The sequence below is a fragment of the Danio rerio genome, chromosome 8, assembly GCF_049306965.1.
Source record: "Danio rerio strain Tuebingen ecotype United States chromosome 8, GRCz12tu, whole genome shotgun sequence".
NCBI classification, from domain to species: Eukaryota; Metazoa; Chordata; class Actinopteri; order Cypriniformes; family Danionidae; genus Danio; species Danio rerio.
Window position 1 is genome coordinate 24,955,474 of NC_133183.1, and position 25,082 is coordinate 24,980,555.

General features: G+C 36.5%; 2 protein-coding genes across 4 annotated transcripts in view; one reads left to right on the forward strand and one right to left on the reverse strand.

Annotated features, from left to right (window-relative positions):
• si:dkey-70p6.1 overlaps positions 1-18,632 on the reverse strand; it is a 42,919-nt gene extending 24,287 nt beyond the window's left edge. For all 3 annotated transcript variants that reach the window (NM_001123314.2, XM_005167052.6, NM_001045205.3), the window contains exon 1: positions 18,234-18,632. The gene's annotated coding sequence lies outside the window, so the exon portion shown is untranslated. The remainder of the gene's footprint in view (positions 1-18,233) is intronic.
• nkain5 (sodium/potassium transporting ATPase interacting 5) overlaps positions 1-25,082 on the forward strand; it is a 73,343-nt gene that overhangs the window by 32,613 nt on the left and 15,648 nt on the right. The gene's annotated exons all lie outside the window — the stretch shown is intronic.

Here is a 25,082-nt window from a genome sequence, read left to right on the forward strand (position 1 = left end):
CTCCTCCGAATAGGCCATCGTCTTTAAATGGACAGTGAGTTCTGAATCATTCAGAATCATTCAGTCACCTTTTGTTTGCACACACAATAATGTCTTTATTATTTTCCATTGCGGAGTCTTGTACTGCTGGTGGCGATACAAGAGATTCTATGGCAGATTCAGATTTGTACCTAACAGGCATCGAGCTGAAGCGCATACATTTCATCAGATAAAGAATTAGCCTAGTTTTATTTATTTTGGCTCTTGGTTTAGTACTATCAAAGGAATGTGAGTCATGAAATGAGCTAAAAATACCTCAAACAAGAGCGTGTTGAAACAACAAAGGAGACAATAGGAAGAAATTGTCTCTTGTATACTGTCTTGCCTATTATTAGCGTGAAAATGCCTTTTTACTGTAACGCTGTTGTGTAGCAAGCATGCCTTTGCCCTTAGTTGTACCTGAAGTGACCTACTGTACACGGTTTGCATCAATTAATTAATATGCCTAAAGATAAACGACTGGATACATCATGCACAGACTTATGTTTATAAACAGAAAACAGCATGTGCTTGTCAAAGGCTGCAGACAAAAGTAAAGGAAACTGCTGTCCAAGACTAAGTCATGCATCCAGACGCTCACGGTACAGTTATTTATGAATATTATAATAAGATCACAGCAAGAGATCTGTCTGCCCAACAACACCAAAACAACTAATTATTCTCTATGACCAAGCACAACAGTCATGATCTGCACTTACTCATAGGCCTGTCACGATATCTATTTTTCTTGTATGATATATTGCACCAAGAACAATATTATTGTTTTTTTAAGACCAGTTTGTGTCACTCATTATAAAATGCCTGAATGACAATATATCCTCAAAATGCAATACACTCTTCTGAAGAACACATAATATTTTATTCTTGATAATATTTAATTTATAGTCATTTTAACAATTTAATAGTTAGGCATTGGAATCAGAATGTGAAAACGTGTTTCCTAAATAAATAATATTAAATGTAAAAAAAAAAGTGCATGGTAAAAAGGGACAGAGGCTGTGATATCTGGTACAAAATCTATTTTCAGCTGTCAGACACCATTATGAAAATATACTATAGTAATTTATAGTAAATGCTAGTGTTTTTTTAATCCATATTGACATTGACACCTGCAATCGAGATGGAGATGTTGCACATCAGCTAATGTGTTGGTAGAGTTGTTTATGTATGGGCGATATATTGCATCACCAAAAATGATTGAGGTTCATGTGTTGTGCGATAAGTATATATATTGATTATTGTGACAGGGCCACCTACCCACATAAATCTGATTTATGGCAATATATGCAAATTACAAATATGACATGCAAGTTAATATTTGGATTTCACATATATAAAATGTGTCATATATGCATTCAACATACATATATGTGCATATATATTTAGAATTATTAGCCCCCCTTTGATTTTTTTTTTCCTTCTTTTTTAAATATTTCCCAAATTCTGTTTAACAGAGCAAGGAAATTTTCACAGTATGTCTGATGATGTTTTTTTCTTCTGGAGAAGTCTTATTTGTTTCATTTTGGCTAAAATAAAAGCATTTTTTAATTTTTTTAAAAACGATTTTAGGGTCAATATTATTAGCCCTTTTAAGCAACTTTTTTGATAGTCTACAGAACAAACCATTATTATACAATAACTTGCCTAATTACCCTAACCTGCTTAGTTGACCTAATGAACCTAGTTAAGTCTTTAAATGTTACTTTAAACTGTATAGAAGTGTCTCCAAAATATCTAGTCAAATATTATTTACTGTCACCTATGCAAAGATAAAATAAATCAGTTATCAGAAATTAGTTATTAAAACTTTTATGTTTAGAAATGTTGAAAAATATCTCTCTGTTAAACAGAAATTGGGGGGGGGGGGGGGGGGGAATAAACAGGGAGGCTAATAATTCTGACCTTCAATGTACATATTTGTTATTGGCAATTTTTGCAATGTGTTAATTTTTATATGTGTAAAGCCCAAATATGAACTTGTCATTTATGTTCAATGTCACTGGTTCCCAAATTGGGGATCGGGGCATTTTATTAAACTAATAGAATTACCATATTTTATCCATAACCTACTGAAGAACAAAATAGTTGTTAATAGTAGCATTGTTAATAATAAACATTAAAAAACAACATGCAAATAAAAAGCCATCAACCTTTCAAATTTTTATTTATTTTTATTTATTTATTTTTTTACCTCTGGAGTAATTACATTATATTAAAGACACAGCAATAGCATCAGATGCAGCACATTGATTTTACAGCACCAGCTTAACTTTCTCACACCTTTACGGCACTCGCATACAGTAAAATTAAATACAGTGCATGACCTCCGAGCGGCATTTTCAAAAATTAAAGGATGAATACACTTGGGCCTATTGGAATCTGTGTGCCGTTGTGTGCAAGGGATATTCAGATATGTTCAGAGAATATCCGCTTGTTTAGTGTGACGTCACGCGAAGCGGCTTCCGGGTCCAAGCGCTCTATTCAACTGAATGGGGAGACTCATGAAATGGTAATAATGAACGTTTTCAAAGTGATTTAATGCTTTTAAAAATCACGATCGCAGTATATATGTCCATGCCTAATATCCGATGGCCAGAAAGTGTTTAATTTTTTGAAAAATTGTAAAATTTTTGGTATTTGTTATGCAGCAAGCCCAGAGATTGTTGTGTACACTATGACTTTATGTAAAATTAACTTTAATGTGTGATAGGAAAAAAAACGTGATCATAAACGAATGATTTCTCCAGTCAAATAAATGGCGGCTTGGACCCGGAAACAGTATTACATACGTCACAAACATGTCACCACTTAACAAGCGGATTGGATCTCGCAAGTCACTGGCAGTTCTATGTCACATATATTCTAAATGGGGAATGATGTTTGAATACATATTTCCTTGTCTGCTTAGTCCCTTTATTAATCCGGGGTTGCCACAGCGAAATAAACCGCCAATTTATCCAGCACGTTTTTACACAGAGGACGCCCTTCCAGCCGCAACCCATCGCTGGGAAACAACCACACACACATACTCATACACTACGGACAATTTAGCCTACCCAATTCACCTGTACCGCATGTCTTTGGGCTGTGGGGGAAACCGTAGCACCCAGGGGAAACCCACGCGAACACAGGGAGAATATGCAAACTCCACACAGAAATGCCAACTGAGCCGAGGCTCGAACCAGCGACCCAGCAACCTTCTTGCTGTGAGGCGACAGCATTACCTACTGCGCCACTGCGTCGCCTGTTTGAAAACATAAGCAAGTAAAATCTTCACCCACCGATTGCCAAATATTTCACAACACCAAATTCATTTATAGCTTCACAGCTTTTCATAATTGCATTAACAAGTAGACACGGTTGCAAAAACTGGAAGAACAGAGACAAAACCAAAGGATAAAACTGGAAACACCCAATATGTGATGGGATGTGATGTGATCTCATTTCTACAATTAAAAGCCGTACATGCTCACAGTAGTCACCAAAAGACAGGGATTGCCATAACAAACAAGTGAATCTATATAGGCCCCTCCCCCAAAGTGCCACAGGGTTATATAGACTGATGATTGGCTAATCTGACTGGAAGGCAGAATTTCCTTCTTTGTTTCGGCCATACTGAGCATTGCATTTTTCCCCCATTCATAGTGTGTCTATAGGCTTTGCTATAAATTAGTTGACAACAAAAGAATTTAAAAAAAATTATTCACTGTAGTATTCCACGCATATAAAAGCACTATAATTTAAAGTTAGATTTCTTCATTAATTTAGTTTTATAATCAGAAAAAATTATTATAATTATTATGCAATTAGTTGTGTTCCCTAATATATTTGTTTATTTTTTTATGAAATAAGTAGTTTCTCTAGTTTTTACAGTTTCATGCACTGTAAAGAAGTATGGACAGTACATTTTCTACCTTTGCAGGTTTTACTAAATGCTCCAATTACACCTTGACACTCCATGTTTGATCCAGTTCTCCATCTTCATTAGTCTGAGGCCAGATGGAGTTTGACTTGACTATGTTTCACCCTAATGAATGAATGAATGATCTAATCACGTGCTGGTCCTACTGATTCACAGGGTCATTCGCTATAATGGTGTGTTTCATGCACAGACTTAGACTAGTTTGAGCCGACTGAATAAAACAGTCCACATCTCTGCTCATCTGACTAGACTTAACATTAAGCAGCAAAACCCAATCAAAGATATTATAGATTCAGAAATTTATGATGACATCTCCTGCATCTACAGCTCATTATGCTGTGATTTATGGCTCACCACTCTGAGTATTTCCTTTAATAACAGTCATAAATTATGAAACAGTTATTGTTTTCCAGTCTGAACCTAGACGGCACTATTTTTGTGGTTTAATCAATATGTGTTGGTCTGTCCTGTCTAAGTGGGCGGTTTTTGGCTAGAATAAGCGGCAATGTGGATTAAACCTTATGGTGTTTATTAAACTAGCGCTATTTTATCCAACACACAAACACACACATATATAGTGCTATCCACTAATATTGAGATTATTATTGGCAGGCTTGGTAAATATGAGCAAAAAAACTCTACTTTTATCCATAGACAAATTCAAGAGAAGGGCCATGCAATATGGACAAAATAAAAAGTATATTGTCTCATTATGCTCTGTCGTTTTTGTTTGTTTGTTTGTTTGATATTTTTTGTGGTATTAAAACCCAGTATATGCACAATCTCATAAGATTTTCATATTAATTTAGATTTAAGTCACCAGCGTCTAAAGACAATGTTATTTTGACGATGAATAACGACGTGAAATGACGTTAATATTTTGTTGATTTTAGGTTGTGTTGGAAAGTGACCAAAATCCAATGTCAGATTGACGTCAAATACTGACATTTATTTATTAGGTATGGCAACGAAAACCCAATGTCTGATAGACATCATATTCCACACAAAGTCCACACAACATTAAGCTGAAACATCATTAGACGTTGTTATTTTGTTTTTTCAAGGTTGCGTTTAAAATACAATATTTACATTTTGGTTTTATTTAGTGCCATTTGTTTATTTTTATGCTTAATCTGTAGTCATTCCTTTTTGAAAAGTGTTTTTTATTTAATTATATTTATGTTATGTTTCTAAGTTTTAAATAAAGTAAATATATGATCACATATAAAGAAAAATGAATACATTTCTGAGTGTATACATAATAAAATGAAAAAAGAAATAGTCCATTACATTTGCTCAATATATATAGAAATAAATATATATATATATATATATATATATATATATATATATATATATATATATATATATATATATATATATATATATATATATATATATTACTGAATATACAGAATTAGTATCAGCCGATTAGAAAGTTTTGACATGTTTGAATAGTCATCATCAGTGGTCATCACCTAATAGATATGGGTCAGTAGGGTCCTTCTTTTTTCTTCAAAAGGCTGTTATCATCCATCCACATGGTTAATCAGCTATAGATCACATACGGCTGTGGCCAGAAGTTAACAAGAATTATTTATATTACTTATTAAATTTACCATTAATTGTATTTTATTAACATCTACCCCTACCTCAACCCTAAACTCAACTGCCACAGTAATGCAAAAACAGATCTGGATCTGGAGTCTTCTCTATTAGTATAGCTGATTCACCATGTGAATGGATGATAACAGCTTTTGGAGCCTACCAGTAGGTGCAGAAGGCCCCTATGGAATATATCTATCAGCTTATAACCACTGATAACACCCATTCAATCGAGTGATAACATTCGAAAAAAGTGATTAGTATCGTGTATCATGGTATATATCGCTATCAGGGTATGAGATGACTTTTATTGTGTTATTTTTTTATTTTTTGTATTTTAAGATTTTGAGTAAAAGACAACAAGGTTGAGTAATAAAAACATTATTTTCACACTGTTCTTTGCTTCTTTGTGCCAACATTCGTGGAAGGCACTGTGTGCAAACACATGTTCTCTCTCAAGTTCAAATGCAGCCAAAATAGACTACGGTTGAACTTGCCATCACACTTTCTGGACTGAGTCAAACTTGGCAAGTGTGAGGCGTTTGTGGCTAAATCTACATCTTGCCTTCGCTAGGCTAATTAAACGGTAAAGAGCTTGTTTCCTGTGTAATTACATGGATACTGTTTGGGAAGAAGCGGAGGCCTGTCTCCGATACACAGTCCCTGTCTTTATTCTCATACTGATTAATTTGCCCTTCTGAAAACCAACTCATTAGAGCAAGACAAAATCCTGTTTAATTGGTAAAATCAGCTAATGCTTTGCAGTTATTTAGGATAGCCAGTACAATTGCTTTAAAATTATTACTACTTCATATTTGATTAATGTGGCCAAGCAAAACGAAAACATCCTGTTCGCTCTTAATTGGAGACTTTCAGTGCAGCTCGCCATTTAAATTGAAACACAAATGAACCAAACCCCTCCTGTCCTTGAGAGCTCTAATGCAAGTTATGATATATTACTGCAATAAATGATGACGTACTACTTCCTGGCTACAGTATGAATTTATTTAGGCTGTGTGTAATATGTTGTTTAAAGACAACGGAGACTCCAGATTAAGGGTGCTTTCACACCTACACTTTTGTTTCGGAACGTATCTCGTTTGCCCAGTTAGCGCGGTTCGATTGGCATATGTGAACAGGGCAATCGCACTCTGTTCCGCGCCAAAGTAATCGCTCCGAGATCGCTTGAATGAGGTCGTCTCGGCTCGATTGAAACGAATCCTGGAGCGGTTCGATTGCAGTGAGAAAGCGATCCGATCCGAGCGCGGTTATATTACAGTGTTTTATGGATATGTAATAGGCTTACGGCTACATGAAGAGAGAATTATGAGTAGGGCGGGAAGTTTCGCGAGTCTCCGGATGCCCGCAAACGAGTGATGATCTCCCGGTAATCTCGCGTTTCTCTCCCAGTCCTCAAATAGGCATCGTCGCGCACCCTTCTCACCCCTCCCCACCGTGTCTCTCCTCAGACACGTCACGCGCGCGCACCCTGTCAATCACCACCAAACCACCACTTCTCCTGACAGCTGAGCGGGACGCTGCAAAATAAACCCTGACACTCTGACCAGTGTAAGGAGAGTTTACTCGCACGTGACTTGTTTTAGCTCTTTTGGTCCGATTAGAAACTTTGCAGTGTGAAAGCGAACCGCTCCAAGAGCAAAGAGCAACAATGTAACAATTTTAATCTCTGTTTCGGAACAACTGAATCGATTCACAGGTGTGAAAGCACCCTAAGATACTGGAATCGATAACTGGGAGAAAAGTTTAAATCGAAGTGTAAAATTTACTAAAACTGTTTACTTTTTGTTTTAAATAAAGGGTGTGGGTGTGGTCTTCTGCTGCTGTAGCCCATCCGCCTCAAGGTTAAACGTATTGTGAATTCAGAGATGCTCTTCTGCATACCTCGGTTGTAACGAGTGGTTATTGGAGTTACTGTTTCTATCAGCTCGAACCTGTCTGACCATTTTCCTCTGACCTCTGGCATCAACAAGGCATTTGCGCCCACAGATCTGACACTTACTGAATATTTTTTCTTTTTTAGACAATTCTCTGTAAAACCTAGAGATGGTTGTCCCATCCCAATCCCAGTAGATCAGCAATTTCTAAATTGCCCGTCTGGCACCAACAACCATGTCACATTCAAAGTCACTTAAATCAGCTTTCTTCCCCATTCTAATGCTCGGTTTGGACTGCAGCAGATCATCTTGACCATGTCTACATGCCTAAATGCATTGAGTTGCTGCCATGTGATTGGCTGATTAGAAATTTGCAGTAATGAGCAGTTGGACAGGTGTACCTAATAAAGTGGCCGATGAGTTTTTATCCACATATTCAATTATATGTTAAAGCTACTGTTCTCCAGTGGTTATAGTCTGCAGTATCTCATATTTCCAATAACAAAAGCATACAGGTCTCTAAAGTCCTCCATAAACTTCAGGACACAACCACACACTGGTTATAGGTTTTAAGCAGGTTCTCTGTCTTTCATTTCTTCCCAAAAGGACTCCTGTTTCTTTAACATAGATCCAATCAAAATCAAGAAACAATGGCAGGTCTCCATCTCTTAGTCAGACAGCAGCTTCTATCTTCCAGTCAATTGCTTCCCCAGAGAAATAAAGAGAAAGACTGTGTCTGTTTGTGGGGAGCTCAGGAGCAGGCAAGAAGAAAGAGAAACAGAGAGAGATTGGGGAATGGCATGTTTTAATTACTGTGAAGCCCTAGATTTCAGTCAGAGAGAAACTGGCACGTCCCCCCAAACCCCGGAGACATGACTCTCTCGCCTCCTCCCCCTCTCCATTTTTTCCCCTTTCACTCTCTTCCTTCTCTTTCTGCCCGTTCAACATCAGCAAAAAGAAAGAGGAAAGGATGTATAAGAGAAAAATAAAGCACAAAAAAAATCTAAATATGAAACAAAAGCACATTTTATTAGCCATTCATACATGACTGCTGTAATCTGCTCTTCCATTGGCCACAACGCATAGGATCAGAAATCACAACTCTCATAGAAAATGAATGACTTCCTGCTTTGGTGCCGTAAATCTGTTTCAACAGCTCTTAAGTCTTCTTAGCATGAACAATGTTAAATGATTTATCCCAGAGCAAGCGGTAAGACACAGTGTCCTCTGTCCTCTTGCATTGGGTTTAAAACAAAAGCTTCCTTCAAGCAAAACTCCTCAGCGCTACCTTTTACATAATTGTTCTGAGATTATAACTTGTTCCAGAACTAACTAACTAGCTGCACTGCTGCTACTTTGTCAATCCTACAGTGCTAGCAGTTAATATCATTAAAAATATTCTGCTGACACAGATTGAAGGAGACAAAAAAACATTGATCAAAACCAGAAGTTACTACCCAAAACATAGAAATCCATAAAAAAAAAACTCCTAGAATGCATTAGTAACACCTTACACAACTACTTTTGTTGTAAAGGTGCCTTTCAGTAAACAGTTCCATTTATTTCTTACTGTGAAGAACATCAGAATCATCTCAAACCTTTTTCACTAGAGCTGTGAACCTACACTAGTTTCACGGTTCGGTTCGGTTACGATTATCATGCCATCGATTCGGTTCAATTCGATATCACGGTGCATTTACGGTGCTTTTCATACACAGTTTTGTATTTTCTTCACAGCAATTCTTGTATTAAAATGTATGAATATATTAATATTTATATATTATTTTAATACAATTTTGTCATTTAATACAAACAGTCAGATATATAAACTGTACCTTTAAACAACACGAGCATTTAGCAAATAATATGAACAAATATAAATATCCAGCTCACTTTCTGATCCTTGTCTAGTTCTCTTACACCCCTTTGATAGGTCACACCCTCAACAAAAACGGTTGCGATTGGCTCTTCTGCGCTGCACTCTTCACAGATGATTGATACAGATAAGCGGCAGTGGCGATCACAGCTGATATAAACGCCTTCAATGGAATGAAACGTTCCCATGGATGTTAAAGGTTCTTCATGGAACCATCAATACCAATAAAGAAACTTTATGGCTTGTTTCCACTGAGTGGTACGAGTCGGTACGGGTCACCTTTATCAGGCTTGCGTTTCCACTGATAAAAGTGTTCCAATGGTACCCTTTTGGTGAGCGTGGTGTACAACAGAAAGTTTCAGTCAATGTCACTCTCGCTGGAGGAAATGTCAAAGTAAAGCTGTACTGGTCGTTCATATATTATATGAGAAGCACTTCTCACAAAACAGATGCTTTATACACATAAATACTTGTGTGTAAATGTTCATTACTAACCTTCTATGAACAAGATTTGATTATAACTGCAAATCAATGATCAGTGCGAAATAGCCTACTGTAACGTCTCCAATTATATGAAATCAACAAATAAATGCAACATACCTGAGCACATACAGACCCTTAGATTCTCAGGTGTTACCAGTTACATACAAACTACACACAGCATACATTTAGCCCTTATTTGGCTTCAAAAACAACACGCAACATATAGCCCACAGTCAGTGCATATTTTCTTTAATCTTCACCAGCACATGTAACCTCTTGTTAGAAAGTAGTTCTGTCATTCTCAGTTATTAATAGTCAAAAAGACGATGATAATAGTTAAACATGGCAGTTTGTTCATGTTTTAGGTTGCTGAAAGAATCATTTGCTCCTGTTTTGTTGGGCTTTTCCTTTGTTTTTTTGTGCTTTACTCTCGCGTTTGTCAGTTTCTGAAATGATCGGATGTCAGAAGTACTTCAATTATCACGCGCACGTCCTGATCATCAGCTCAAGAAGTTTGTTATTTCAAATATAGATGCACACTTGAGCTCTCTGAGAAAGTGAAACCGCTTGCGCTTTAGACAGCTTTGTAAACAACAACAGGGTACAGGGTAGATTCTGAAGACAGAGTGAAGACAGCAGAGGTCAATAATTTATTTGAATTATGCAGCCTGACATGTTTACTGTTCCAAAATATTATAAATGTTTCCTAAAATAAAATAAATTGTGTTCAATAGGGAAAAATATTTTTGTTTTTTACCAAGACATTAAAAAACAACATATTTTAGAGCAGTAATCACAATACCATGATATTTTTATCCAAAGTTATCATACCATCAGAAACTTATACCGCCTCATGCCTACACGTATCCTGTAAATATCCTACATAAACACAGCATGATGAGTGTCTGTATTATGCTGTAAATCTATTAGAAAAACATAGTAGTCGAAACCTTCTCAAATATAAACAGATCATAGTCATTTGTCATTTTAAAAACTGTGCAAAATCTGTTAGTATAGTAAGAAAACACAAAGTAGGTAAACTACTAGTGTCATGAACAGCCTCCAGTGCTGAATTGCAAAAGGACCAAATCACAGTGACTAAAAATATCAGATTTTAAAGTTACCAGAGATTTTCGGCCTCACGACCTTTGTTTGGAGTAGACAAGGACCTTCTGACCTATCATTAAAGGACCTGAAACACCAAACCCACAAAAAAAAAAACTAGTGAAGACAAAAGCCTACCATGTTACTTCCATCTGGGGCTAAAAAATTAAGCTTGAACTCACCTCAAAGACTACAGCCAGCGGCCAAATTCAAGTGCGGTAACAAGAAGCAAGAAGATCCGTGAACATACTTTAGCTTTCGATTTTGAATATAAACAATTTCACTCACTTCATTCAGACAGCTTGTGTCAAGTTATGAATATATTCACATACTGAAATGCTCAGGTACGATGATGAAATCTGAACAGCCTGTCAGTGGCATCTTAAATTCTTTACCCGCTTTCATCACTTTTATTGTTATACACTGACTGTTAAACCGAACAGCCAATTAGAGTCCTTTCTGTCACCACTGATGCAAACTGGTGCCAATCCTACACACTCTATCAGTCAAGTCATGCACGCCACAAAAACTAAGCTAACTCTTAACTTATAAGACAAAAAATTGAGATGTTGTTTTGCAAACCATGGGTTTGCTCACTGAGAATTCTCTCCCACATGACTTTACTGTCAAACTAAGCCAGCTAGCATCCAATGCACACATTCTGGATACTGTGTGCAACTATAGATGTTCTATGTGCAATTAATTAATTTGGATTTCGGTGTTTTCATGCGCACTTCTTTCAAATACTCCAAAGGTGGGGTTTTGCAGCGATGCCTTAGAACATTGGTCTTAAATTCTGACGCAGATTTTAGCTCCATCCACGTTCTACTCACACCTGCTTAAAAGTCTCTAGTAGTCTTGAACATCTTGATTAGTTGGATCATCTGTTTGATAGGGTTGGAACAAAACTGGCCCCTTTCACACAATGACACTAGTAAATATCCGGAAAATTTCAGGAACGACTCCACCGGTAACTTAAAAAAAAAATGCTGTTCACACAGTCAAGAACTTTCTGGAATTTTTCCTTTAAAAAGAGCATTCACACATCCATTCCAAAATACCAATAAATTCTGACATCATAAACCAGAAATGACCTTGAAATGGCTGCACTTGTATTTGTAAACATAGACGAGATCGGGCTTTTGTTAATGATTTCACTTTTATTTAAAGCTTTACCATTCATGCAGCTGCTTTTGTCCCAGAGACATCCAAAGGCAGAAGCGCAAACCACAGCTAAATGTTTACATGTTTGACTACATTACAAACTCTGTAGATGGATAAGTATTGTGAACACTTATAAAGGACATATGAAGGAACACTTTTGCATGTCGAGATGTACATAATATGTGTGTGCTGGTGCTCTTCTTCACGTGTACACACATCAAGCAGAGCTTGAAGGTAAACAAACAGCATTTTATTGACAATTTTTTCACGGTTGAAATTAAAAATGAACATGGATATGTTATCTGACTAGCAACTAGCAGCTAAACGTGTCTGGAAAAATATTCAAAGGCTTTTGTTTTCATAAACAGTGCAGATGTGAATGCATCTGAATGTTCTAATTGGCTAAAGTAGGTGTCTCACATCAGCGCATTCAGCGCATTCTGAGCGTTAACACACTTTTTCCGGCAATCTTCCTTCTGCATTCACACATAGCAGCATTCCGGGAAGTTACCGGTAATGTTAAAACTTTCTGGAAAATCTTAGCCTAATTAGCCTAAAAATCTTATTCTAAAGATCTTTTTTAGATTTAATATAAAAAACCTTATGTAGAATTGAAAGACTCCACTGATTTTAAAAATTCCTCAGTGCCAAAAAAAGAGTATTTTCACTTTCCTGGTAGATGTTGCGGGCCTAAAAAACATTTGACGCAAACACCCGCATATGTTCAAGGACTATAGGTTTCCTCCTGTGAGGAGTTATGAGCACTCATCTGCTCCACTATAAGGCTGAGAGAAGGAACTCCTCTGCAGTTCACAGTATCATCAGCAAAGCCTCAAGTTTAATGGATGTCTGCCTGTGGGCCCTTATCACACCGTCACAGACCTACAAATCTCTGACAGCTCTCTCCAAATATGAAGGCTCTGTTCACTTAATAGGCCACCCCAGGATAAACAAGAGGTTCAGGAAATTGAGTACAGTGGAAACACATTTCGGCTGTGACAAAACAAGCTGTTGGGTTCATGTAAAATGTTTCTCTAGTAGAAGACTTAAACAGAATATCATTTTTATTATTAGTATTAAATTTGGTTGTTGCCTGTTAGTTTAAGGAAGAATTTATAATAAAATAGTTTATTTGCTTTTTAAAATGTTCTTAATTATAAAAAGATAAGCTTTAAAGGGATAGTTTACCCACAAATGAAAATGTACTCACTATATACTTCCACTTAAGTGGTTTCAAACCTTTAGGAGTTTCTTGCTTCTGTTGAAGACAAAGCATAAAGATATTTGGAAATATATTGGAAACATATAACCATTGGTATACATCAGGGGTGTCCACACTTGGTCCTGGAGGGCCAGTGTCCTGAAGAGTAGGGCTGTGCGATTTGGGGAAAATATATTTATCTATATAATTTTGTAGTTGTTATTCAGCTTAATAATCTGTACGTTATGGCAAACATTCTGCAATAGAGCTTAAAAATGACCAAAAATTAAACCAAAATGTTCCCATTTCATCATTTAATGCCTTTGAAGCTGCAGATGCCATTACTTCACTTGTCTTTTTTATTGTGGGCGTTCCCGTAGTTCAGTTGTGCAATTCTGATTGGGTGGAACAAAAGTGTTCTCACTCAACTGGCTTGTAAGACTGTCATATACAGATGACATTTGCTCTGGGTGGGGGATTAAATAATTAAATAATAGACATATACAGTTGAAGTTAGAATTATTAGCCCACTTGAATTATTAGCCCCCTTGTTTATTTTTTCCACAATTTCTGTTTAACCGAAAGAAGATTTTTTCAACACATTTCTAAACATAATAGTTTTATTTAACTCATTTCTAATAACTGATTTATTTTATCTTTATCATGATGACAGTAGATAATATTTTACTAGACACTATTACTTTGCAATTTTTTTAAAACACTTCTATACAGCTTGAAGTGAAATTTGACTTAACTTGGTCAACTAGGTTTACTAGGCAGGTTAGGTTAATTAGGCAAGATATTGTATAACGATGGTTTGTTCTGTAGACTATCAGAAAAAAAAAAGCCTGAAGGGGCTAATAATTTTGTCCATAAAATGATGTTTAAAAAAGTAAAAACTGTTTTTATTCTAGTCTAAATGAAACAAAGAAGGCTTTCTCTAAAAGAAAAAATATCGCCAGACATACTGTGAAAATTTCCTGAATCTGTTAAACATTTTTTGGAACATATTTAAAAAAGAAGAAAAAATGAAAAAGGGGGCTAATAATTCTGACTTCAACTGTATTTCATAACGCAGCCTCTTGCAATTAGCTAATCAAAACTTTTCAAATTGCGATTGCGATTTGATTTTGATTAACAGCTGAACTCGAGAGTTTAGCTCTAACCCTAATCAAACATACCTTAACCAGCTAATCAAGCTCTCAAGCCATGGTCTCACTGGACTTTTCACCCTATAGACGTCCATTCATATGCACGCGAGTGTGTCAGACGAGCAACACAAGCTTGTGCGACAAGTTTAGCAGTTCACTGCCGTGCAAAGTTCAAGCTTGGTGAACTCAAAATTGCATCACGTGAATGCGTGAGACCAATCGAAGATCAAAACATGACCTCTCTTGACAAAAATTTTAAATATGGACCAATAACCCACATTTTAAAATGCCTAATAATTTTGTTTAATCCAACCCCTTTTTGCAGCGCCATATAACAGAATTTCACATGCTCAAACTCTAGTGTGACTGTGGCTTTACTAGATATACTAGAAACTTCCAGGCAGGTGTGTTGAAGCAAGTTGGAGCTATGGAAAGCACTGGTTACAGGTTTCCAATATTTTCAAAATAGCTTTATTTGTGTTCAACAAAAGAAAAAAACTCATAAAGATGTTATACAAGGGTGAGTAAATGATGACAAAATTTACATTTTTGAGTGAACTATTTCTTCATTGCTGAGTCTTGATTACCTTTCCGGTTTCTCTAAAAATAATATCTGAAATTGAGGTAAAGAAAACTGAAAGAAAATGTAGTAATATTCAAATAGAAACATTGTTAGGCTTTTCACAAAAATAATAATGATAATAAAAAAACAGAAGAGTTAATTATTTTGTACAATTAAACCTGTCATTTCATTCATTTGAATTTTGCTATAGCATCACGAGTAGATTACATTTATAGGTTATATTATAATGGTAGTTTTTCCAAACTACCTTAAAACAATTCAATTGCCCCTTCAGACACACGTAGGCCAATGTGGGATTTCTGTTTTGTTGATAAGACATTGCGAACATTCTGCTTGCTTTCTCTGATGCTCATAGTTGGGGACATCATATCTGTTCTAGTCTCCAACAATCAACAGAAAGCTTATATGACTGAACAGCTTGGCCCCAACAGTCTGATTCATTGCAGCGATTCTAGCAAAACCACAGACATGACACACACAGAGCCTTCATCTGTCTGTTGTATGTATGACAGGTACATCACCAGTCTGAACTGACAAGGCTTCCCTCTGCACTGGAGCTCTAATGCATTTCAATAACTCGATTCTTCTGAATCTTTTTACAAAAAAATGCATCTAAAAATCAGTTCCGCCAAAAAATCAGTTGCATCTAAAAATCAGTTGCATCTAAAAATCATAAAGATTTCAGTGTTGTGAGTCATTCAACTCCTTGATTAAATAGTGTTGAGTCATTCAGCCATTTCCTTAGAAACAAGATATTTGTGATCTAAGTTTTTATTAGCCTGTAATTTTTGAACATTTGCATTTAAAATTAACTGTAATGACTCACTGAACTAATTCTAAAAAAACACATCTGCTATCGAATCGAGTCTTTTTTTTATGTTTTTATAAAACATCTAATATTGCAAAGATTGCAGAAAGACTGCTGTGAGTCATTGAAACAATTGTTTAAAACAACACATTTGTGACGAAAATGGTCCTATTAGGTCAGTGTTTCTCAATTCTATTCCTCGCCTGTTATTTGACACACAAGGGTCAGTTCATGGATCTCTTTATTAATGAGTTGATAATCTGAATCTGGTGTGTTAAGGAAAACATATTATGCTGCATCGGAAATCGCCTACTACTCAGTAGGTACTGCATTTGAATTTAAATGTACTACTCGGCTGTTAGTAAAGTGTGTTCCATACCAGGGATCACCAAACTTGTTTCTGGAGGTCCGGTGTCCTGCAGATTTTAGCTCCAACCCTAATCAAACACACCTGAACAAGCTAATCAAGGTCTTACTACTTGAAACACCCATGCAGGTGTGTTGAGGCAAGGTGGAGCTAAACCTTGCAGGGCACCGGACCTCCAGGAACAAGATTGGTGACCCCTGCTCTATATAATATGAATGTGAGCAGTATGAATGGAACTCGGACACACTATATCCACCATTTTTTCTTGATCAAGTGACCTACATGCATGTGTTGCGTCACTTCACTCTCATTCATTACTTCTCACGCAGGGCATCATGGGATAGTGTAGCATATCATTGGATGCACACTTTAGAATGTCGGCGGAAGTAAGTCATCCGGGTACTTCACGCTTACTGTTTTTCGAATTCAACGAATTCAGACATACTACTCTGCTTTCATACAATTTTTAGTGTACTATAAAGTATGGAAGTACACAATTATTGACGCAGCCTCAAATGTGCAGAATTAAAAACAACCGTATGAGGCTTTCATGAAGATTTGCATTTGAACATCTTGTATTCCAGAAAGACATTCAAGACTTTTGCTAGTAAAAGCACATTTGTGACTGAAACGCATCAAATTAGTTCATATCTTATTATAAAACTAATACTAATAAGTTTTCAGAAGGAATGTCGTGACTAATTTTACCTCATTGTTAAACACACATTCACATTAAAATGTGTCTTAATTCTTAATTACCAAAGTAAAATTTAATCATAACACATTATTGGAACATGAATGACACACACACACATTCACACACATACACATGCATGTTTATGAAAGATTTTACACTGAGCCAAAAACAAAACCTTTTGTACAGGTGGCTTGTTTGTTCATTAAATTTAACCAATCATGATCTGTTTCGCAAGCAGTGCTCGGTTGCTATTGGCTGACACATGCTTAGAAACAAACCTAACAAAATGATTCAGTGAATGAATGTGAGGGTAAGCAGGATAAGCCATTGCATGAAAATTTTAGTCGGAATACAGTTAGCTTAATTCTTTAAATTCGTGAATCCTTAGTTTATTTTCTCCTCTATTTTATCTGGCACAAGAGACATTAAACCGCGCGTGCCACCTCAACTTGCTTACTGACTCGTCCCAAAATTACACATCATCATCTTGAAGTGCTGCACCTTTTTTGCAGACAGGAGCTCAGTCAGCTTTTACTGCGGCGGTTTAATAAGGCACACAACAGGTTAGCAGAATAAATTCCGTCTTGCCACGGCTTGCCCTGGCTATATGAACATTAAAAACGTTCATATAGTTCATATAGCCAGAACATTAAAAACGTTTCTACTGAAATATGTAATGCAACACTATTGTTTTCCCGGCTCGCCAATGTTTTGTGTAGCGCGAATGCATAATATGTTATGGCCCGCAGCGGTCGACCTCTTATTCAGCACGAGCAATTCGTTGCTCCCATGGGTTTTGTCCCGCCAATCACCGATGCACTCAGGAAATAATCTGGCAAGATCAAAGTGGAAATGCACGCGCAGTGCAGGCGCGTCCTCGAGGCCAGCTCCCACAGCAGACGGCGAGAGGTTTCCATCGAAATCCCGTTTAATTGAGGCGAAACAAATATATAAGCGATATATAATAAGCGAGTGGCTATGTCGCTGCTCTCGTAATTGATTCCATAATTCACGGTATTCAATGTGATACCGAACAGTGCCGGTTTCCGCTCAGTGAGAGAGTGAGCCACAACCTGCTTATAAATCGTTTAATTAAGCGTCGAATCACAAAGGGTAATGCGGCTGCACTGGAGCTGTTGCACACGTGTCGTCTGACTTAAATGATGCGAGTCATTAATCTCGTGTAAACCGGACGCGTTTTCATCCTGCGTCCAACAGTAAACGATAATAGTATACATTCTGATATGCGTTTAATACAGGATTCCGTTGTGTGGTCAGCACGTAGGCAGGAGTGCATGCCAATGAAAGTCGTATACAGATGCTGCTGAAGATACTCACTCAGTTTAGGGATTCAGGGGGCGCGTCGCCGCGCAGCATCCACCTTGCTGCACTCTCTGCTGCTGCTACTGAAACGTCTGGCTCCCGGTCGGACCCCGCAAGCATAATCAATAACCTGCGTTGAGCCTGGATTCGTATGTTAGGGAGGACATGTGTGCGGTATGGCATCTGGCGTCCTCAGCGCAACCTCTGACCATCCCCATTGTTCCTGTGCATTGCCGCGTCGCGCACAAGGCGAAAGGCGCAAACGCACAGCTGGGTTATTCCAAGTCGAGGATCGGTTATGATATCGACACCACGTCACGACTGCCTCCGTTGAGCCTCAGAGTCTCCTCGAGCCTCAATCTTGTCTCGAGCATCGGCGACAGTACCATATGACAGCGCGGTGCCCACTCCATTGGCATCTGGAGCTCGCGTTTTGCGCCACTGCGCGGCCAATCTGGGCATGACAGCCAGCGGTTGGAAAGTAGCTACAGAAAGCACTGTGGACTGTGGTAGCATAATGAATTTATTAATACGCTATAAAATTCTGCTTTAAAAATACTTTATATTAGCTATTTTGATTTATGGTGTTTATAAATATAATATAAACAATATACACAATAACAATATACAAAGTTTATAAGAGAACATTATATATTTATATAAAATATTAAAGTCATATTTACCTAAAAATTTTATTAATGATAAAGAAAAAGTTTTTAAGCAATATTTAAATAAATTTTAAATAATTTTCAAATAATATTTTAAAGAACCATTTGTCCAATGGGATGGTTCCATAAATGTTAAAGGTTCTTCGTGGAATGACCACTGATGGCACGCTTACTGACGTGATCTGATCACATGAGATCTGCGAGGCTCATTAGCATTTTCAGATGGTTTAAAGGTGAGTTTCTTGTCAACACTTGCATTTTGATTTCTCCTCCTCTCACTTTCGTCAGCCTCTACATCACTTTTGCAAGACTGTTCAGTGTCACACTGGAGTGATATTAAATGACCAACCCCATTCTATGCATCATATTAAGTTAGCTGGAAAGCAAGTGAATGAGCAGGATAGATAGCAACTACGATTTTGATTGTTATCTGTTTTGGTACAATGCAGTGAAGTATATGAACAACTCAGTTATTTAATGCACATTTCTCAACACATCCCATTATGTCAGTAGGAGGAGAGTAGGTGGTCTTTTGTGGTAATTTTAACACTTTGTCATTTTGATGAAGTGGACAAAGCCTTTTTAGGCATGTTTTACAGTTGTATTTAGCATTGTGATTGTAATATTAAGCCTGAACAGAACTACACACATTTTATTTTTTAAATTATGCACTTTGTGATGTCTCACTATTTTGTAGAAACGATTAAGGCAATGTTAGAGAGTGTATTTTGCATGACAGGACCATTTAATCACAAGTAAATTGCTACAGGTATCACACAAACACACAGAATCAAAAGAAGACAAACATTCCAGTATTCCAGGTTCACCAAACAAACACAGCTCTCTATAAAGGTAGTACATTTATTTATCAGCACATACTGAGACGCACAGACCTAAAGCCCTGCGCCCTGCTGTTAATCACCCATCTGTGGGCCTGCGGACCATGCCAGTGAGCACACTGACTGCAGCAGCCGCTGTGTTCAGGTGGGTGATCTGTGCTGAACATGCCTAGGCACTGCAGGGGCTAGTCAAGCAGGGGGCGTCCAAATTATGAAAAATGCAACCTCAGGGCTGACAGCTTAATTGCTGTATAAATATAGAAAAACACAACGCAACGGAGCAGTGCATATGTAAACGCAAATTCTAAGAAAAATCAGTATATAGATAATTGTTTATGGTGTTTGAAATAATATGTTTGCTGGTGTAAAAAGAGTATATATTTTTATGTACACCCAAAAGAAAAAGCTATGGTGTGTGTACAGCTATTAAACAAAAAATAAATGTACAGTTTGTTTAAAAAGCCGTCACCACTGGTCCTAACCATTGTCTCACAGCCAGATAAGGAACGACATGCATGGGTACAACTAATAAATTTGTATTGGTCATGATCTTTTCTAGTAGACGTATCAATCTCCATGCATCAAACTAATTATTGACTCTTCTTTTGACTATGCACATATGATTAAAAATAAGTTTTTCAGACCCAAATGACTTTGTTTCTTTGGTGGAACACAAAAGAGGCATAATTTTAATCGAAATCTAAGTTCTTAACAAGTTCATAATTCAAACAGTTAACCATGAATCATTTTAAACTCTGGGTAAACAGAATCTGTCTCTCTTCCTATTTCAGACTGCTTGTAATTTACCCAGGGTGAACAGTTATGTTTTGATAGATTTTGTTGTTGTTGTTGTTGTTGTTGTTGTTGTTGTTGTTGTTGTTGTTGTTGTTGTTGTTTTGTATGATGAACTATAAAAGTAAGATTCTCTTCTTTACTTGAGTTCATGTGTTATGGCTATTTTTTCTCAAATGCTGAAATGACTGTTCAACAACACCAATGCTGTCCAAATATGAGGCGTGTTGTTGGTTGCTGTCTAGCCATTATGTTTTGCACTATAATGAGATTGTTTATTTGCTTTTCAAAATGTTCTTAATTATAACAAGATAAGCTTTAAAGCAATATTTAACCCAAAAATTAAAATTCACACACTATGTACTCTTCCTCAAGTGGTTTCAGACCTTTATGAAATAATTATTATTCCTTTATTAAAAGGATAATTAAACCGAAAACAAAAATTCTTTCATTATTTACTCACCCTTGAACTTGTTTCAACCTTTATGAGTTTCTTCTTTTGAACCCTAAAGATAATTAAGAACGCTGAAATCCTGTAACATTAACTTCTGTACAAGGAAAAATAAATACTATCAAAGTGAAAGTGAAATGTCCTTTACCCAAGTTTAAATGGTGTTTAGCACAGTGATAACCCAGTTTTGAGTGCTTTGGGGTTAATGCTAAGGAGTCCTGAAGCAGAATGTCCAAGATATTTCGTACAGTCAGTGAAAGTGGTTCGGGACTGGGACTGTGAAGCTCAAAAAAGGCACCACAAGTTATTTCAACCAAAATATGTAAATAAAAAATATGGAATTATGGAGTAAAATATGGACAAAACGTCTTTTTCACCGAATAGGTTTTGAGTGCAAGAACAGCAATTATAGGCTATATGAAACAGATCAACCATGTAATTAACTGCATCTATACCCCATTGTAAACAATATTTATCTTGTTGAAACAATATTTAAAACTTTGTGTTTTTATTAAATCAATCTCTTTGCCAAACAAACTTGCCTTCAGCAAATACTTTAGCTAGTTTAGTGAAGGAAAGAGTACTGACAAATTTACTCAAGTAAAAGTACCCTTACTTTCTCAGAAATGTATTGCATGTAGAGTAAAAGTATCTGTTGTAAATATTACTCAACGTATGAGTAAACAGTAGGCTTTTTAAAAGTATGCAAGAGTAATGAGTAGTATTAATAGTGTAAGGTTGATGTGTTTACATGCGGTTTGTGTGTGTGTGAAAACGTAACATTCTGTTGTGCATATGAATGTTGACTGAATTTAAGTCTTCATAAAATCGACATCCTTCATTTTCTCACCAGTGACATGCAGCCTAAACAGTCTCCGAGTCATTGTGTGTAAAGATTTTGGACATCTTGTACACCTTCCAAACATGAATAAAGTACCTGCAGGTTGAAGGAAAATAGTGGGGTTAAAGTACTGATACAGTATTAAAAATTACTTCAGGCAAAGTAAAAGTACACTTTTTAAAATGTACTTAGTTAATTACAATTCCTGAGTAAAAATTATCAATTACAGTAATTAGGCTGGCTTGTGTAGCAAGCCAGACTACTGTTATCCTATTAAACTTATTATTAGGCTGGCTTGTGTAGCAAGCCAGACTACTGTTATCCTATTAAACTTATTATTATTATTATTAGGCTGGCTTGTGTAGCAAGCCAGACTACTGTTATCCTATTAAACTTATTATTATTTTTCTATATTATTCTTCTTCTGAGACTAAAAATTAAACTCTATCTCCTCCTAGGCCATTCAAGCTATGACCATCAAACTTGGGTCAGACCTCCGAACTATTCTGACTCGAGTTGCTATATCCTTTCCGACTGATCCGACTTTCGGTTTCCCGAAAAACGTCCCGGGACCGTCGGAAAAATCCCATAGACGTAACATTGGATCAAACTTTGTGACCTCATAACTCCGCATCAGAATGTCACACAGACTTCTAACTGGGCTCATTTAACTCAGACTATCAAACTGCCAATGACTGATCACCTTTAAACTTTCTGGCCACGCCCTAGCAACCACTTTTGGACCCTAGAAACCGTCCCATAGACTTCCATTGCAAAAGACTCTCATTGACTTTACATGGGATCAAACTTTGTGAGCTCATAACTCTGCATCAGACTGTCCTACAGACTAATGGCTAGGCTCATTTAACTCAGTCTAGCCAGCAGCCAATCACCGATGGCCTTTTAACTTTCTAGCCACACCCTAACAACCAGATACTGCACCCTAGCAACTGTCCCATAGACTGCAATTAAAGAGGTTCAGACTGATATTGTCATGTTGCAGTGTGATAGAGACATGGGGGTTGTGTTTAACTGTTCATACTGGCAAGAAGCTTTGATACATCATCAGTCTAAGCTGTCAATCAACTCCATAGCAACAAAACAGACTAACCTAGCAACGATATGGCACCAGCTATATCTCAGCATCAGAACATCGTAGAGAGGCGGGGGTTGGCTTGTTTGACTCATGCTCTTACACCATCTATCTATCTATCTATCTATCTATCTATCTATCTATCTATCTATCTATCTATCTATCTATCTATCTATCTACCTCTATCTATCTATCTATCTATCTATCTATCTATCTATCTATCTATCTATCTACCTCTACCTATCTATCTATCTATCTATCTATCTATCTATCTATCTATCTATCTATCTATCTACCTTTATCTATCTACCTCTACCTATCTATCTATCTATCTATCTATCTATCTATCTATCTATCTATCTATCTATCTATCTATCTATCTATCTATCTATCTCTACCTATCTATCTATCTATCTATCTACCTTTATCTATCTACCTCTACCTATCTATCTATCTATCTATCTATCTATCTATCTATCTATCTATCTATCTATCTATCTATCTACCTATCTATCTATCTATCTATCTATCTATCTATCTATCTATCTATCTATCTATCTATCTATCTACCTTTATCTATCTACCTCTACCTATCTATCTATCTATCTATCTATCTATCTATCTATCTATCTATCTATCTATCTATCTATCTATCTATCTATCTATCTATCTATCCATCATGCTAACAACATGCTAAATCATGCTAGTTACATGCTAATTCATGCTAGAATCATGCTAGTCACATGCTAATTCATGCTAGAATCATGCTAGTCACATGCTAATTAATGCTAGAATCATGCTAACAACATGCTAATTCATGCTAGAATCATGCTAATTTATGCTAAAATCATGCTAGTAACATGCTAATCCATGCTAGAATCATGATAACAACATGCTAATTCATGCTAGATTCATGATAGTATCATGCTAATTCATGCTAGCATCGTGCTAACAACATGCTAATTCATGCTAGAATCATGCTAGTAACATGCTAATTCATGCTAGAATCATGCTAACAACATGCTAATTCATGCTAGAATCATGCTAGTAACATGCTAATTCATGCTATAATCATGCTAACAACATGCTAATTCATGCTAGAATCATGCTAGTAACATGCTAATTCATGCTAGAATCATGCTAACAACATGCTAATTCATGCTAGAATCATGCTAATTCATGCTAGAATCATGCTAACAACATGCTAATTCATGCTAGAATTATGCTAGTAACATGCTAATTCATGTTAGAATCATGCTAACAACATGCTAATTCATGCTACAATCATGCTAGTAACATGCTAATTCATGCTAGAATCATGCTAACAACATGCTAATTTATGCTAGAATCATGCTAGTAGCATGCTAATTCATGCTAGAATCTTGCTAGTAACATGCTAAATCATGCTAGAATCATGCTAACAACATGCTAATTCATGCTAGAATCATGCTAACAACATGCTAATTCATGCTAGAATTGTGCTAATTCATGCTAAAATCATGCTAGTAACATGCTAATTCATGCTAGAATCATGCTAGTAACATGCTAATTCACGCTAGAATGGTGCTAACAACATGCTAATTCATGTTAAAATCATGCTAACAACATGCTAATTATTGTTAAAATCATGCTAGTAACATGCTAATTCATGCTAAAATCATGCTAACAACATGCTAATTCATGCTAAAATCATGCTAGTAACATGCTAATTTATGCTAGAATCATGCTAACAACATGCTATTTCATGTTAAAATCATGGTAATAACATGCTAATCTATCTACCTACCTACCTATCTATCTATCTATCTATCTATCGATCAATCTATCAATCTATCTATCTATCTATCTATCTATCTATCTATCTATCTATCTATCTATCTATCTATCTATCTTTTCATACTTTTTAAAACTGTTTAAACTAAATAAACTATTACCGTCAGGCTTTCACAAGCCAGCCTCAAAGTTTGTTCTCAAACTTTAAGAATCTAGTTATTATTTATATTATTATTCTTCTTCTGAGACTAAAAATTAAACTCTATCTCCACCTAGACCTTTCAAGCTATGACCATCAAACTCGGGTCAGACCTCCGAACTATTCTGACTCGAGTTGCTATATCCTTTCTGACTGATCCGACTTTCGGTTTCCCGAAAAACGTCCCGGGACCGTCGGAAAAATCCCA